At 38.0% G+C, this 16,321-nt stretch overlaps 2 long non-coding RNA genes across 2 annotated transcripts; both read left to right on the top strand.

Moving 5' to 3' along the window:
- The first annotated feature begins 690 nt into the window (after positions 1-690).
- LOC133715558 (uncharacterized) lies at positions 691-3,105 on the top strand. Its single transcript, XR_009849123.1, has 2 exons — positions 691-939; positions 2,940-3,105. It is a non-coding gene; the product is annotated as an uncharacterized LOC133715558 (long non-coding RNA).
- A 3,199-nt stretch (positions 3,106-6,304) lies between these two features.
- Positions 6,305-8,719, top strand: LOC133715557 (uncharacterized). Its single transcript, XR_009849122.1, has 2 exons — positions 6,305-6,553; positions 8,554-8,719. It is a non-coding gene; the product is annotated as an uncharacterized LOC133715557 (long non-coding RNA).
- Positions 8,720-16,321: the final 7,602 nt, after the last annotated feature.

Genomic DNA, 16,321 nt, shown 5'->3' with positions numbered 1-16,321 from the left:
AGAGTTACAGTAGAAATCAACCGAAGAAACTTGATTTCTAATGAAACTCTGTTTTGCCTATTATTCTATTAATTTTTATGTATTACGTCTTCTATTAGATTATCTATTGTTCTCAATTTTGAACTTGTTTGGCTCCAATTTTGCTGCAGCTGGTCATGTAATAACCCGAAAATTAGTGTCAACTATAGAACACTATATTATTAGTTATATTCGAAAAGTCTTACTTTGTTTTGAGTATTTTTCTTTTTAGAAATCAATATCATCACATACCGCACTGAGAAGATATGTAATTTTTTTAATACTAGACTTCTAGTAAACTTATCAAAATACCTTAGTTCGTATTTCTTGTGTACACTCGATATTTATCATTGAGCTCAATACTATTATCTATATTATTTTTGTGATGCATGTCATTTTAGTACTAATTATTGCTATTTTTACCTTAAGAAAGCACTAAAGTTCTTTACTTATTAATTGGGTAAATGTGCATATGGATGTGTGTGTACATACATACATACATACATATATATATATATATATATATATATATATATCTATATATATATATATATAATTAGCAAGCTGATTTATGCTTTCTTTCTTTTATTACTTTTTTTTCTTTTACTTTTCCTTTTAATCATTTAACCTATCTAGTGGATTAGCCACTTACCTTATATTATTAGTCACTCATTTTATTTTATTTTTCTTTAAGCCTAATTCTAGCCTATATAAACACATGATCTCTATCATATTTTCCTACAAGCTTAACAATCAAATGCAAAATTTGATCAAAAACTCCCTTAGTTGAAGAGAAAACCCAACTAAAAGTTCCTCACACAAATCCTTCATCCTATTTCCCTTAAGAAGTTTCCTTTTGTGAAAGAAGTCCAAGCTTGATTTCAAGACCAAAATCTTCACCTCACCTTCTGATTTCCTTAAGTAAGTACATGATTACATTTCTATATTCTTTTGTCTTTAAGATTTATCAAATTGCATAATCAATGATAAAATGGAAAAGGATCTGCTTTGCTGCAAACTCGTATTTTCGTATATAACAAATTCTGTTTTGTCAAAACTAATTACAGTATTAAATTCCTCATCAAAAGTTCTTCAATTTAGGCTTTTGAATCACTCAAAAAGGTTAAGAAATGAAGAAGTTATGGCTAATCAAAGTTTTCAACTTTTAAACTCGCTGGAAATCTCATACAGCCATCACAACTTCAAAAATTCATATCTCTCTCATTTCTTATCCGATTTCTACAAACTTTATATCAATTTGAAGCTTAAGACCTCTACTTGTGATCTGGAGAGTTTGAGAATTAATGGTAAAATACACAGAACGTAAAGATTTAAACATCAAAGGGCAGTATCAAAAATATCGGTTTCTGTACTGTTATGGTTCTTCACCATTTCTGGACTATGTGACTTCGAACAGGATTACATGACTTATTCCATTAGATTCCTTGTGAAAAACCCTTTGAAATGGTGTACTCATTTGACTAATTCGGACTTGTGATGGACAACATAACACATCTTGAAGTTTGATGACTCTAATCGGAGAAACATGAACATGATTGATGAACTTCAATGGATTTGGACATAAGGACTGAAATACTAACTATAATATAATTTTGTTAAATTGTTTATAGTTACTTATTTAATGCTTGTGCTTTATTATTACCTATTTTACCTTATTTCAATTATGTATAAACTTCTTTTTAATTATGTTGTTTGCTAGTGAATTTACTTATTTGTGATATACAATTATGTTATACATGTTTTCATATGAGATTATTCCTAAGTATATGTATCTATATGTGTGTGTACATATACATATATTACGATCTATAATTTATAAAGATTGTATGTTGTGAATTTGATTATGTCTAAGATACTTATTTGTGATATACAATTATGTTATACATGTTTTCATATGAGATTATTCCTAAGTATATGTATCTATATGTGTGTGTACATATACATATATTACGATCTATAATTTATAAAGATTGTATGTTGTGAATTTGATTATGTCTAAGATACTTATTTGTGATATACAATTATGTTATACATGTTCTCATATGAGATTATTCCTAAGTATATGTATCTATATGTGTGTGTACATATACATATATTACGATCTATAATTTATAAAGATTGTATGTTGTGAATTTGATTATGTCTGAAAAGTACAATTATGAAGCCGGGTGATTACAACAACCCCGTGCTTAAGTGAATTACTGGTAAATGTGTTTTGGTGCTTCGTGGTTATGCTTCGTGGTTGTTAAGCTGTGGGCCCTAGTCCCTTCAGATAGTGCACTATTATACTCTTAGGAAGGGTGCTTACTTTGAGTATACATGCCTTGGTTGTGTCCTTGGTATGCTGCGGCTTACCCGTACTTTGGGAATAGTACGTCGGTCCCTAGTACGTGGATTTATGATTTGTTACCAGTCAACCTGGTTTTCCCGTGTTTTGGGTATAGTACGTCGGACCCTAACACGTGGATTTGTGATTTGTTACCAGTTAATCTGAAAATTCACTAAAAAGAGAAGTGTACTTATGTTATTTTGATCAAATATCTATCTATGATATATTTTTAATATGTGAAGGTGTTAGTAAAAAGAAAATCAAGCATGTGTTGCTTTAATGTTATTTCACATACTAATGCTACAATATTTGTTGGTTTGATAAGAATATGTGACTATGTGATTTATTACCAAACCATTCACACGAATGAATATATTTGTATATATGTGTGTGTGTATTGTGTGTATATATATATACATATTTAAGAATTCGTATGAACTTAAATGGTTCTTAGTACATTTTAACTTGGTTGTTCAGTTTTGATTTCTTATAAGATACATTAATATAAGAATGTAAGTTGTGTACTTACTGGGCTTGTGTTGCTCATGATGCTACACCTTCTTGTTTTCAGGTATTGAGTAGATGCTTGGGGAAACGGGATGAACCTACTAGATAAAATAATATTTTTCTACTACTATTTCTAGTGAATACCTGTACTGATTCGAATTTTGCTTAACTTTGGTTATGTAAATATATTACCGATATTAGTTTTCTAATAAAAGTACTATTCAAACATGTATATATTTTCTTTTACTTCTTGTTGATTTATTCAAGAAGAAAATTGTATTTGTTTTGACTCACGTCACAAATTCACGAGCCATATTTCAGTACAATATTGGCCTTGGATTTGGGGGCGTGACAGTTTGGTATCAGAGCTTTCGTTCTCTTAAGTTTTGCCAAAAAAAAAAAAAAAAAAAAAAAATTTAAAACTTAACAAGAACGGGGAGGGTTATATTTATGTGTATAGTTCAGCATGTAAAAGTTGTGTATAAATTCTTATTTATATATAGTTTGTTGCATGTTGAAGTTTTGTGTTTGAATCATATTAATATCATTAATGTTTTAGTTTGAATTTTGTTACTTATGTATCAATTTATCAATGATCACTTGACAGATTGGTATCAAAGCTAAAGTTCCTTTTAAGTTTTGGTTTCTACAAATGAAAATATATAAATGGGGTGGGTACTATATATGTAAGCATATACATGCATTTTAGGCTATCGAAAGCTTCGATGAGTATTATGCATCCCTATTCTTTGATTGCAGTTATATTTTATATACTGACCTTATCAAGTTAGAAGATGACATGGTGATTTGTTTGGGTTTTGTTTCATTGAAAAGAAGAGAGTAATTATCAAGAATTATTTGTCTAATGTTCTTCTATTAATCAAACTATTATAGTCAATATGGCTAGTTGCTTTGATCGATCCTTTGTTTGAATTTCTTCTTCTCCCAAACCATTCCCTCAAATTTTTGTATTGATCAAGCAGTGATAATGACATGTATACGCTTTAGTCAATATGGTAATTGGCATATGATTTTGTGACACAAGTTTTTGAGACTAAGTTGTTTTGGATAACATTAGGTATACAGTGAGTAGAAGTTATATACTTTAGTATGAGTAGAGTAAAATGATTCGTTTAGATGTACTCGTGACTATTATGGAAGTATGAGTACTAAAGCCTTGATAGAATTGTTAAGCATTCGCAAGATACTAAAAGAGCTTAGCATATAAGATAGTTGTTGAATTGCTTAACAAGGATCTAGAAACAGTTTAGGGCTAGCTTGATATCCGTATGGTAAATTGATATTGAAGAGATCCTTTTATTTGGAAGTTAAACTTATTTTAGGAAAATTTCGGATCTTTAGAGTAGTCTGGTGAGAGAAAGAAAAAGGGGTTCATTATTATAGTAGATTAAGTGGTTCCTAGAATGCTCTAGAATTATTAGTCGAAACGATTGCTGAGTAGGCTACAGAGAGAAGAAATTTTGAGGAGTATTTAGTGAAAAATATATGTGAACAAGACTAGCAATATTGGTCCTAGTGCATTTGGGAGATCTTTAAGCATTGGTCAATTATGGTAAAAGACTATTGCTCAAACAATTGGATGCACAAGAATTCCTTACACTCAAATATATTCCCAAGTATTGAAGGATATTGATCTGAAAGGTGAAAGGTACGCCTTGAAACTCTAGATCTTGTTGAAAGTTTAGAATCATGATTTTATTTGGATTATTAAGAATAGGTTTTAACAATAATTATTCCCTTTCGATGTTCAAAAATTCTAGCCCTAACAGTATGTGAGCTACTATCCATAAACTTGTTTGAGGCCAGTGTAACTTTTCGTAGCCTTTATAAGTTTAGTGTGACCTAATAAGATATAATCTAAGGTAGGAATGATTTGAAGATTCATGATGCTGTTGTTCTAGGCTACCTTAAGTTCCTTGAATTAGAATGTTTGATGTACAATTTTGGAAGAATCCTTATTCTTGAAGTTTCCTACACAGATGAGAGTAAGAGAGTTAGAGCCATAAATAAGTTAAGCATGCTTGTCACTAGAATTTTTGCAATGCCTTACATGCAATGTTTTATGCAAAGCCTTACAAGCGGTTAATTACCTTGTCCAGATTATTGATGAATATATTTTAGGTCTCAACCCTTCCAATAATGTGGTCCTGAAAGTTCAGTATTTCTAGTACCCTCGTACTTGTATACTACCACCATGAAGATAAGCTTAGTATTTACCCATTACTTATAGATCGATTTGTATTCTCTACAACCTAAGGAATCGAACCAATAGATACAATATGCTTGGTGAAAAGTTCTTAGATATAAGATTTGTTCAGTTGAATGTTTTCAGTTGGAACTACTTGATGAAACTTTTATTTGAGATAGATTTGAACAACATTGATGAAGAGAGATAAACCCATTTATGGTGTTGCCACAGTGTCAGCAAGGAGGAGAGAACTTGTTTGGTTGATATGCAGAATCCAAAACCTAGCTAGCTACATTGCAACATCTTGACCTAATGCTTTAGGCTAACGAAATTTTCAACCTCTTAGAATATTAAAAAGATGGAAGTTTAGCTTCTCGACTACTATGGGTAGATCATTCAAGATTTAAGTATATAGCCTAACCAATAATTTGAGCTTAAGATGAGAACTCACAAACCATGTATCCTTGAAAGATAGATACCTTGGTAATGACACTTGACTTCTATTTAGAGAAAGAGTTTGCACACCAAACAATATTGGTTTAAGGGGAAGTTTTGCTCACCAGGTGGACTTCATTTTTCATTCGAGGGGAATGTAAATATACAAATACTTTTGGTGATTTCTTTTGTTTGAGAAACCTATGTAAAATTCGAGGACGAATTTTCTTTTAAGGTTGGTAGACTGTAATAACCCGAAAATTAGTGTCAACTATAGAACACTATATTATTAGTTATATTCGAAAAGTCTTACTTTGTTTTGAGTATTTTTCTTTTTAGAAATCAATATCATCACATACCGCACTGAGAAGATATGTAATTTTTTTAATACTAGACTTCTAGTAAACTTATCAAAATACCTTAGTTCGTATTTCTTGTGTACACTCGATATTTATCATTGAGCTCAATACTATTATCTATATTATTTTTGTGATGCATGTCATTTTAGTACTAATTATTGCTATTTTTACCTTAAGAAAGCACTAAAGTTCTTTACTTATTAATTGGGTAAATGTGCATATGGATGTGTGTGTACATACATACATACATACATATATATATATATATATATATATATATATATATATCTATATATATATATATATATAATTAGCAAGCTGATTTATGCTTTCTTTCTTTTATTACTTTTTTTTCTTTTACTTTTCCTTTTAATCATTTAACCTATCTAGTGGATTAGCCACTTACCTTATATTATTAGTCACTCATTTTATTTTATTTTTCTTTAAGCCTAATTCTAGCCTATATAAACACATGATCTCTATCATATTTTCCTACAAGCTTAACAATCAAATGCAAAATTTGATCAAAAACTCCCTTAGTTGAAGAGAAAACCCAACTAAAAGTTCCTCACACAAATCCTTCATCCTATTTCCCTTAAGAAGTTTCCTTTTGTGAAAGAAGTCCAAGCTTGATTTCAAGACCAAAATCTTCACCTCACCTTCTGATTTCCTTAAGTAAGTACATGATTACATTTCTATATTCTTTTGTCTTTAAGATTTATCAAATTGCATAATCAATGATAAAATGGAAAAGGATCTGCTTTGCTGCAAACTCGTATTTTCGTATATAACAAATTCTGTTTTGTCAAAACTAATTACAGTATTAAATTCCTCATCAAAAGTTCTTCAATTTAGGCTTTTGAATCACTCAAAAAGGTTAAGAAATGAAGAAGTTATGGCTAATCAAAGTTTTCAACTTTTAAACTCGCTGGAAATCTCATACAGCCATCACAACTTCAAAAATTCATATCTCTCTCATTTCTTATCCGATTTCTACAAACTTTATATCAATTTGAAGCTTAAGACCTCTACTTGTGATCTGGAGAGTTTGAGAATTAATGGTAAAATACACAGAACGTAAAGATTTAAACATCAAAGGGCAGTATCAAAAATATCGGTTTCTGTACTGTTATGGTTCTTCACCATTTCTGGACTATGTGACTTCGAACAGGATTACATGACTTATTCCATTAGATTCCTTGTGAAAAACCCTTTGAAATGGTGTACTCATTTGACTAATTCGGACTTGTGATGGACAACATAACACATCTTGAAGTTTGATGACTCTAATCGGAGAAACATGAACATGATTGATGAACTTCAATGGATTTGGACATAAGGACTGAAATACTAACTATAATATAATTTTGTTAAATTGTTTATAGTTACTTATTTAATGCTTGTGCTTTATTATTACCTATTTTACCTTATTTCAATTATGTATAAACTTCTTTTTAATTATGTTGTTTGCTAGTGAATTTACTTATTTGTGATATACAATTATGTTATACATGTTTTCATATGAGATTATTCCTAAGTATATGTATCTATATGTGTGTGTACATATACATATATTACGATCTATAATTTATAAAGATTGTATGTTGTGAATTTGATTATGTCTAAGATACTTATTTGTGATATACAATTATGTTATACATGTTTTCATATGAGATTATTCCTAAGTATATGTATCTATATGTGTGTGTACATATACATATATTACGATCTATAATTTATAAAGATTGTATGTTGTGAATTTGATTATGTCTAAGATACTTATTTGTGATATACAATTATGTTATACATGTTCTCATATGAGATTATTCCTAAGTATATGTATCTATATGTGTGTGTACATATACATATATTACGATCTATAATTTATAAAGATTGTATGTTGTGAATTTGATTATGTCTGAAAAGTACAATTATGAAGCCGGGTGATTACAACAACCCCGTGCTTAAGTGAATTACTGGTAAATGTGTTTTGGTGCTTCGTGGTTATGCTTCGTGGTTGTTAAGCTGTGGGCCCTAGTCCCTTCAGATAGTGCACTATTATACTCTTAGGAAGGGTGCTTACTTTGAGTATACATGCCTTGGTTGTGTCCTTGGTATGCTGCGGCTTACCCGTACTTTGGGAATAGTACGTCGGTCCCTAGTACGTGGATTTATGATTTGTTACCAGTCAACCTGGTTTTCCCGTGTTTTGGGTATAGTACGTCGGACCCTAACACGTGGATTTGTGATTTGTTACCAGTTAATCTGAAAATTCACTAAAAAGAGAAGTGTACTTATGTTATTTTGATCAAATATCTATCTATGATATATTTTTAATATGTGAAGGTGTTAGTAAAAAGAAAATCAAGCATGTGTTGCTTTAATGTTATTTCACATACTAATGCTACAATATTTGTTGGTTTGATAAGAATATGTGACTATGTGATTTATTACCAAACCATTCACACGAATGAATATATTTGTATATATGTGTGTGTGTATTGTGTGTATATATATATACATATTTAAGAATTCGTATGAACTTAAATGGTTCTTAGTACATTTTAACTTGGTTGTTCAGTTTTGATTTCTTATAAGATACATTAATATAAGAATGTAAGTTGTGTACTTACTGGGCTTGTGTTGCTCATGATGCTACACCTTCTTGTTTTCAGGTATTGAGTAGATGCTTGGGGAAACGGGATGAACCTACTAGATAAAATAATATTTTTCTACTACTATTTCTAGTGAATACCTGTACTGATTCGAATTTTGCTTAACTTTGGTTATGTAAATATATTACCGATATTAGTTTTCTAATAAAAGTACTATTCAAACATGTATATATTTTCTTTTACTTCTTGTTGATTTATTCAAGAAGAAAATTGTATTTGTTTTGACTCACGTCACAAATTCACGAGCCATATTTCAGTACAATATTGGCCTTGGATTTGGGGGCGTGACAGGTCAACAGTCTCTTTTCTGCGCGGGCGTGCCAGCACCGTTCGGGTGCGGTCGTCGGGGATGTCCCTTGACCTGACTTCTTTTCAAGCGATTGTAGACGAGGAGAGCACCAACCTCGTCGTGGGATTCTTTCTGCCTCGTGGTGAGGACTTTGCTGAAGTTTCTTCTTGTTAACACAATCGATACTCAATATTGTAGATCGAGCAGAGCGACATCACCGGGAAATGTTGAGATCTTGCTAAAGCGTGACTTTAGCTTGGCTGGGTTGCTAGGGCGTTACCCTTGATTGACTGGTTCTGTAACCGTTGTGGTCGCGGCACTACCGTCGGCTCCCGAGGAGACTAGGACCGAAGCACGTTGACAGAGGGTTTGGTGGCACTGAAAGTCGGCTTCTGAGAAGACTAGGACTAGGAGTATGATCACCGGTAAGAGAAAGAGAAGGAGAGGAGTTGCTCTTAGAGAGGTTTGCTCTAGAGAGAACTTAGATCATCTTAGAGATGTTGTTGTTGAATGTGAATGTGTGAATTGTGTTTCAATGTAACCTCTATTTATAGGCTACCATGCCAACTACTTTGGCATTAAACAAATGAAAGTGGAGCACTAATTGGAGATAAGGGAGGTGGAGGTGTAGGTGGAGCACTAATAGGAATGATGAATTTGGGAGATAAGGGAGGTGGAGATGGAGGTGGAGCACTAATATGAATGATGAATTTGGGAGATAAGGAAGCACTTTCGGCTCCTTTATTCCTTCATGTATATCTCCATCAGAAATTCAGATTCTGGTCATGATGTCTTCATAAAAAATGTTCCACTATGAATCTAGATCATGCTGACCAAATTTCAGAGCTTTCTTCCATGTGGTTGGGCCGAAAATGCTGCTGGACCTCTTACAGGTCCAGTTTTCCAGTTTTGCTTCTGTAGAAAATTGGGCTGATTGTTTGAAGGCCTTCCACTCAAAAAAAGCTCTTGCACTCTTCATAAGAAATGATCCTTGGGCTGTCTAGAATGGATATGGAAAGTTTCAGCACATTTCGATTTCATTTGGTTAGTCTGCCACCCCTCCTTCCTTGTCTAGCTCGGTTTTTCCTAACCGAAGTAGGAAAATATGCTAAAGTTGACTTGTCATACTTCCATAGTAGGCTTTATTTAGCCTCTAAATATATATTTCGAGCTTGTCGACAATATATAGCTTGAGCCACTGACATTGGCTCAATTTCTCCAAGACACGCCTTGTCAGGCCAAAATGTTCATTTTGGGTCCAAACATTGCCCCCCAGACCTCGAAGTCAAAGGTCCTCGTCTTGACTAAAGAGGTCTTGAATCAGCACTCCTCTTATAATGTTGTTGCTCCAAAGCCACTTGTATTGGCTTGACTGTTTCCATATAGGCCTCTTTAGTAGGGTCCCTAACCTTCGGAGGTGTGTCATCTAATGCCGCTGGAGCAAGCTGAATCTCTTCTTCCTCCTCTTCTTGGTCCGTGACCTCTTCATTTACAATTTCTAAGGTCGCGACTCGATCATAGGCCTCTTTTTCCACCATGTATGAGAATAGCCTCTCGTACAAGGAATGGAAGGCCTCTACCTCTTCCTCCATGAGTTCGTGATCCATTAATTAACATTTGGATATGACACCGCATATCCAGGCCTTTCGAGGTCGTCTTTTGCGACCGCGAGCCCCCATTGTGCCAATTCAGAGGTCGTCACCCCTGTGGGGCTGCCCTTATCATCAATACCACCGACTTGTAAAGGAGAGATTGGTTCTAGGTAATACCTTGCGTCTACGTAGCTGGCGGACACCGAAAAAGGTCGTGGGTCTGCTTTAACAATTTCCGCCTTGTCCGCGACTCTGTCCCACATGATCATCTCCTGATGAAGGGTGGATGGGACACAATAACTCCTGTGGATCCAGTCGCGGCCCAGAATTGCGCTATATGCCGCATAGCAATCTGTAACAAAGAAAGCGTAAACCCCTTCTGCTGGACCCACCTTGACTAGTAGGAAAATCAAACCCAATGTTTTGGTCACAGTCCCAGCGAAGTTCTTTAGCGTATGGGACGTGGATTGGATCTTCTCTTTCTTGATCCCTAGTAGATGCATGGTCCTGGTAGTAATGACATTCACAGCCGCGCCGGTATCAACCATTATCTTACTGACCTTAGTCCCATTCATTTCTGCTGTGATATACAGAGGTCGCATGTGTTGCACCATGGCGGGTGTGGGTCTTGTGAAGCTCATGAAGAAACCCTTGCTGTTAGCATCTTTAGTCTCAAGGAACACTACTGTTTCCACCGGTGTTGTTGCGGCTGAAAAGATCTGCAACTGCTGTTTTCCAATCGCGTCAGCTTCTACGCATTCCTGCACAGCGACTGGTAAGGCATACTTAGCAGGAAGCACATAAACCATATCGCAAGAGGTATCCACCATTTCTGTCTCGTCCATGTCATCATCAAGATTGAGCTTGGGTTCATCTGCTGAGATTTCGGTGTTGAACTGTTTAGCCATGAAAGCAACCAATGATTCCTCTGTGGGGATTACCGCCTTGGCTTGTTCGTGCTCCTGTACCATGGGAACCTGGTTCAACGACTCTGAAATTTGTTTCGCCGTTGGCACTTCCTTTGGGAGAGCGACCACCAAACTTTGAACTTTCTTAGGCCTCCACTGCACAGTTGCGGACCGATTGTCTTTGCCCCCCAGCCTGTCAAAGATTGAAGGCTCGCTATTTCTTCCTTCGTGAGATATTCTCCGCCAAACATTGACTTTACGAGCTGGCGGCGGTTTCCGCCTTGCGGGAACCAGGGACTTCTCCTGAGCGCTGCTCTTGGGGGCCCGTGGCTTTCGCTCTTCACGCGATACTTTGGGCTGCTGTTTCTGAACTCGCGGGGAAACGAATCTCTTGGAGGCCAGTGCCTCCAATTGTCTCTGATACTCTTCTGGAGATTTTAGTAATTGCGATGGTTTGATCAGTCCTTGATCTAGTGCTTCCAAGGTTCGCTTTGCTTCTCCAAACCTCCGCTGGAGTTTTCTCTTCCTTGAAGAGCTCATCTCCACCGCCTTGCCCTTCTTCTGTGTATACCATTTCCCTTCTTTGATGGAGGACGTCGACACTGGCGGAATGTAAGGTCTGGTTAAAACCCCTTGCCGCTTATCTACTTGCTCTTCTTCCCTCGCGGTCTTCAACTTTTTGAATAAGTTTGAGTCCCTTGGAGAAAGAGTTTCTGAACCACTGTATACTCTTGGGCTGCATGGTTGGAAGTTTCTAGAGGATGATACTAACCGTATTGGCGGCAGAGATCCAAAGCGGACAGTCTGGGATGTTTCCTCATCTAGGGCTTGAGTGTCACATTCTTCCTTGCACCGAGAGCATAGGACGATGGGTAAACGAGTCTTGGATTCCCGCTTTATGACTTTGTCTCCAACCCTTTTCAAATCCTTAGCCGCATTGTCTGGACTTTGATTCTGCTGATCTTTTTCACCCCATGCCACGTCCACCATGTTGATGCCGGTATCTGGGAAGGGATCTAGGTCCACCAACGCTGCTGCTGTTTTCGGTGCCTCTACTTGCAAACTACCGTTATTTAACCAGATTTGGATCTGATCCTTCAGCTTAACACAATCGGCTGTATTATGATTCCACATATTATGGAGTTTGCAGTATTTCTTCCCCCTTAGCTGCTCTGGTTTGGGAAATGGGCCGAAGTCAGTTTTCACCATCCTTGCGGCGATCATTTCATCCAAGATTTCATGCGCTTTGTTCGCGTCGTAAGTATAACTTGCAAACTCTGGTTTGGTGAAAACCACCGACTTGAGCTTCACCGGCTCTTTGCACAGTTTCAGTTGCTTTAACGTTGAAGCCTTTTTCCCGGTGAGTTCCAGCGCAGCTATCTCGTCTTCTTCAGACTCGTCAGCCTCTGCCAGGCCGGATTCCTCGCTCCTATAGTAAGGATAATAGGAACTTGATTGATGGCTGAGCGCAGCCACAGTTCTATGCTTCCCAGGCATGTATGTTCCTTTGGATGAGTTTCTCATGGCGTCCATTTCCCTGAGGAGATGCTCAAAGCTCCCTACTTCTGTGATCAGTTCCCCCATAGAGTTGAACATGCTTCCATGCTGTTTTTTGCGTTGGCGGGGCTCTAAGCCTTTGATTGCCAACTTTACCAGTTCTTTCTCCGGTAGAATCACGTTCAACTTTCCTTTCTGGATCTGAAAGCGCTGAAGGTACATGACAGCGGATTCAGTTGGCTGCTGAGCCATCTGAGTGAGTGAAGCCAGATCTACTTCCGGCTCGATAGTCCCGAAGGTTTCCTTGAACAGCTTCTCCATCGCGGGCCAACTTGCAACTGATCCAGGTTGCAGCTTAGTGAACCAGGTGAAGGCAGACCCCGATAAAGAAGTAGCGAAGATGTTACACTTCAGATTGTCATCGTTCTGGTATTGGCCACACTGTATTCGAAACCTAACCAAATGGGCCGCGGCATTTTCGACTTCCTCTCCCGAGAAAGTAGAGAACGTAATGTTCTTATATCCCCTAGGATAAGGTGTCTGTGTAATATGCGGTGGGAAGGGCCCTTGGTAGGCCTCCTCCAGGTTAGGCCTCTGGTTCGCGGCCCTGATCATTGCTTCTACCTCCTCTCTCCTTATATATCTTGGATCAGGAGGAGGTGGGTGAACCACTGTATCATCAACTGGCCAGATCAGCGGTGGCGCCTGTGAAGCTTGATTAACCAAAGATATGCCGCCTCCATGGGTCATTTTGTGTCGGGTTGACGTCTGCGACATAAAACCCACTGCTGGCTGACCCTTTGTGGCTGTGGTGACCTTCGCTGGACTTTTAACCCGGTCGATACCATAATGGCTTGCTGGAGGTGGATCGTGGTGCACGTATTCAACTCCGTCGCTGTCATATTGGGGAAACAGGCTATGACCAACAGAGGCCCCTTCATTGATTTTCAAAGTCCTAGTTCCTTGCGTGACTGATGACGCGGCGTTGTTCTTCCCGCCCGTTGCCACAGTAGTTTCTTTACCTCTGACTGATACAGCAGTAACGGATGTGGCTGTACTGCCGCCGCTTGCTTTTTCTCGAGCATTTGGTGGTATGTACTTGCCTGACCCTGTAGGCTGGCCGAGGGACCCTAGAATAGCATTGGGGTCCCCTAACACCTTATTCAGGACATCTCTTGCCTGATCCATCTCAGTTTTTTGCATGGCAACTTGGATCGCGGTATTGTATCCCTCACTGCGAATAGCCGCGACTTCTGTGAGAACGACCTTAGTCTGCGCAGCTTGGGCATTTATCAAGGTCACGAGCTGTTCATGTTGCTCCTGGGCTTGTCGTGACGTGTGGTCTATATGCCCTTGCAACAGCTCCGCATTGCGCTCCATCTCCAGCCTGACTTTCGTCATCAGATTGTTGGACATCCGTCGCTGCTCCTCGAATCTTTTAGCCGTCTTTGCCCAGAATGTACTATTGTTTTTTCGCATGATGTTAAGTTGCGCTTCCAGGCTGGCGTTTTCTGGGATAGGGATGGGTACAAAAACATCCGCTCTCACCTCATCCTCAGTCACCCTGGTGGTATCAGAAGCTTTTCCGGCCTCATTAGGCTGGGCGGTGAGAACTGCCTCGCCCTCAGTAGTGGGCTGTTGACCTTCTCCTCGTTCGGTCGTCATCTCTGTTGATGGCGTGTGGAGAAAAAATCTTTGAATTACTAATTCTTCTAAAAGACCACGACAGTCTGCACGCGAGTGCGGTCTGTAACTGGAGGTCTTATGTTTCGGGCAGTTAACGTAAACCTTTTGATAAGAGTTTGCGCTTGACTTCCCAATGGCTTCTGGAAGTCTGAATTGAAAGTAGCTGAATTCAATAAGACACTATGAATCAAGGTTTAGACGTGCGGCCCAAGTATAGTCGCCTAGACACAAACTTTCTTTCAAATCCTTTGGGCAACCTTACTGAAATGGCCAGGTGGGGGAGGGCGAACAAAAGAGGCAGAATCCATTTTGGCATGAACTACTCCCACATAGTGGTTTAGGCCCATTTGTACGCACTTCTGGATTCAATAACCTGTTATGAACGTTGTCCCCTTTCTAGACACCATTTCACATAGGCTATTCTTACTAAGATGAGAAAGATCATAAGTGTGAAGACAGTTCAACAAGTGTTAATAAAAACCGCCCTTAACCTTAAGGGACCTGAACTAGGCACCAATAAGGAGTTTAGGTCAATATTAACAAAAGAGACTTCACCTATTCCGTTATGATTCACAACCCCTTACTAACCTCAACTTCTTAATAGTGGTGTGATTTACAGCTCACAGTTTGTCCCACTGGGCGTGCCAAAATGTTTGGCTCCAATTTTGCTGCAGCTGGTCAACAGTCCTTTTCTGCGCGGACGTGCCAGCACCGTTCGGGTGCGGTCGTCGGGGATGTCCCTTGACCTGACTTCTTTTCAAGCGATTGTAGACGAGGAGAGCACCAACCTCGTCGTGGGATTCTTTCTGCCTCGTGGTGAGGACTTTGCTGAAGTTTCTTCTTGTTAACACAATCGATACTCAATATTGTAGATCGAGCAGAGCGACATCACCGGGAAATGTTGAGATCTTGCTAAAGCGTGACTTTAGCTTGGTTGGGTTGCTAGGGCGTTACCCTTGCTTGGATGGTTCTGTAACCGTTGTGGTCGCGGCACTACCGTCGGCTCCCGAGGAGACTAGGACCGAAGCACGTTGACAGAGGGTTTGGTGGCACTGAAAGTCGGCTTCTGAGAAGACTAGGACTAGGAGTATGATCACCGGTAAGAGAAAGAGAAGGAGAGGAGTTGCTCTTAGAGAGGTTTTCTCTAGAGAGAACTTAGATCATCTTAGAGATGTTGTTGTTGAATGTGAATGTGTGAATTGTGTTTCAATGTAACCTCTATTTATAGGCTACCATGCCAACTACTTTGGCATTAAACAAATGAAAGTGGAGCACTAATTGGAGATAAGGGAGGTGGAGGTGTAGGTGGAGCACTAATAGGAATGATGAATTTGGGAGATAAGGGAGGTGGAGATGGAGGTGGAGCACTAATAGGAATGATGAATTTGGGAGATAAGGAAGCACTTTCGGCTCCTTTATTCCTTCATGTATATCTCCATCAGAAATTCAGATTCTGACCATAATGTCTTCATAAAAAATGTTCCACTATGAATCTAGATCATGCTGACCAAATTTCAGAGCTTTCTTCCATGTGGTTGGGCCGAAAATGCTGCTGGACCTCTTACAGGTCCAGTTTTCCAGTTTTGCTTCTGTAGAAAATTGGGCTGATTGTTTGAAGGCCTTCCACTCAAAAAAAGCTCTTGCACTCTTCATAAGAAATGATCCTTGGGCTGTCTAGAATGGATTTGGAAAGTTTCAGCACATTTTGATTTCATTTGGTTAGTCTGCCACCCCTCCTTCCTTGTCTAGCTCGGTTTTTCCTAGCCGAAGTAGGAAAATATGCTAAAGTTGACTTG

This window comes from Rosa rugosa, chromosome 6 (assembly GCF_958449725.1).
Source record: "Rosa rugosa chromosome 6, drRosRugo1.1, whole genome shotgun sequence".
NCBI lineage: Eukaryota > Viridiplantae > Streptophyta > Magnoliopsida > Rosales > Rosaceae > Rosa > Rosa rugosa.
The sequence above is the reverse complement of the archived record's forward strand: the minus strand, read 5'-3'. Positions and strand labels throughout refer to the sequence as shown.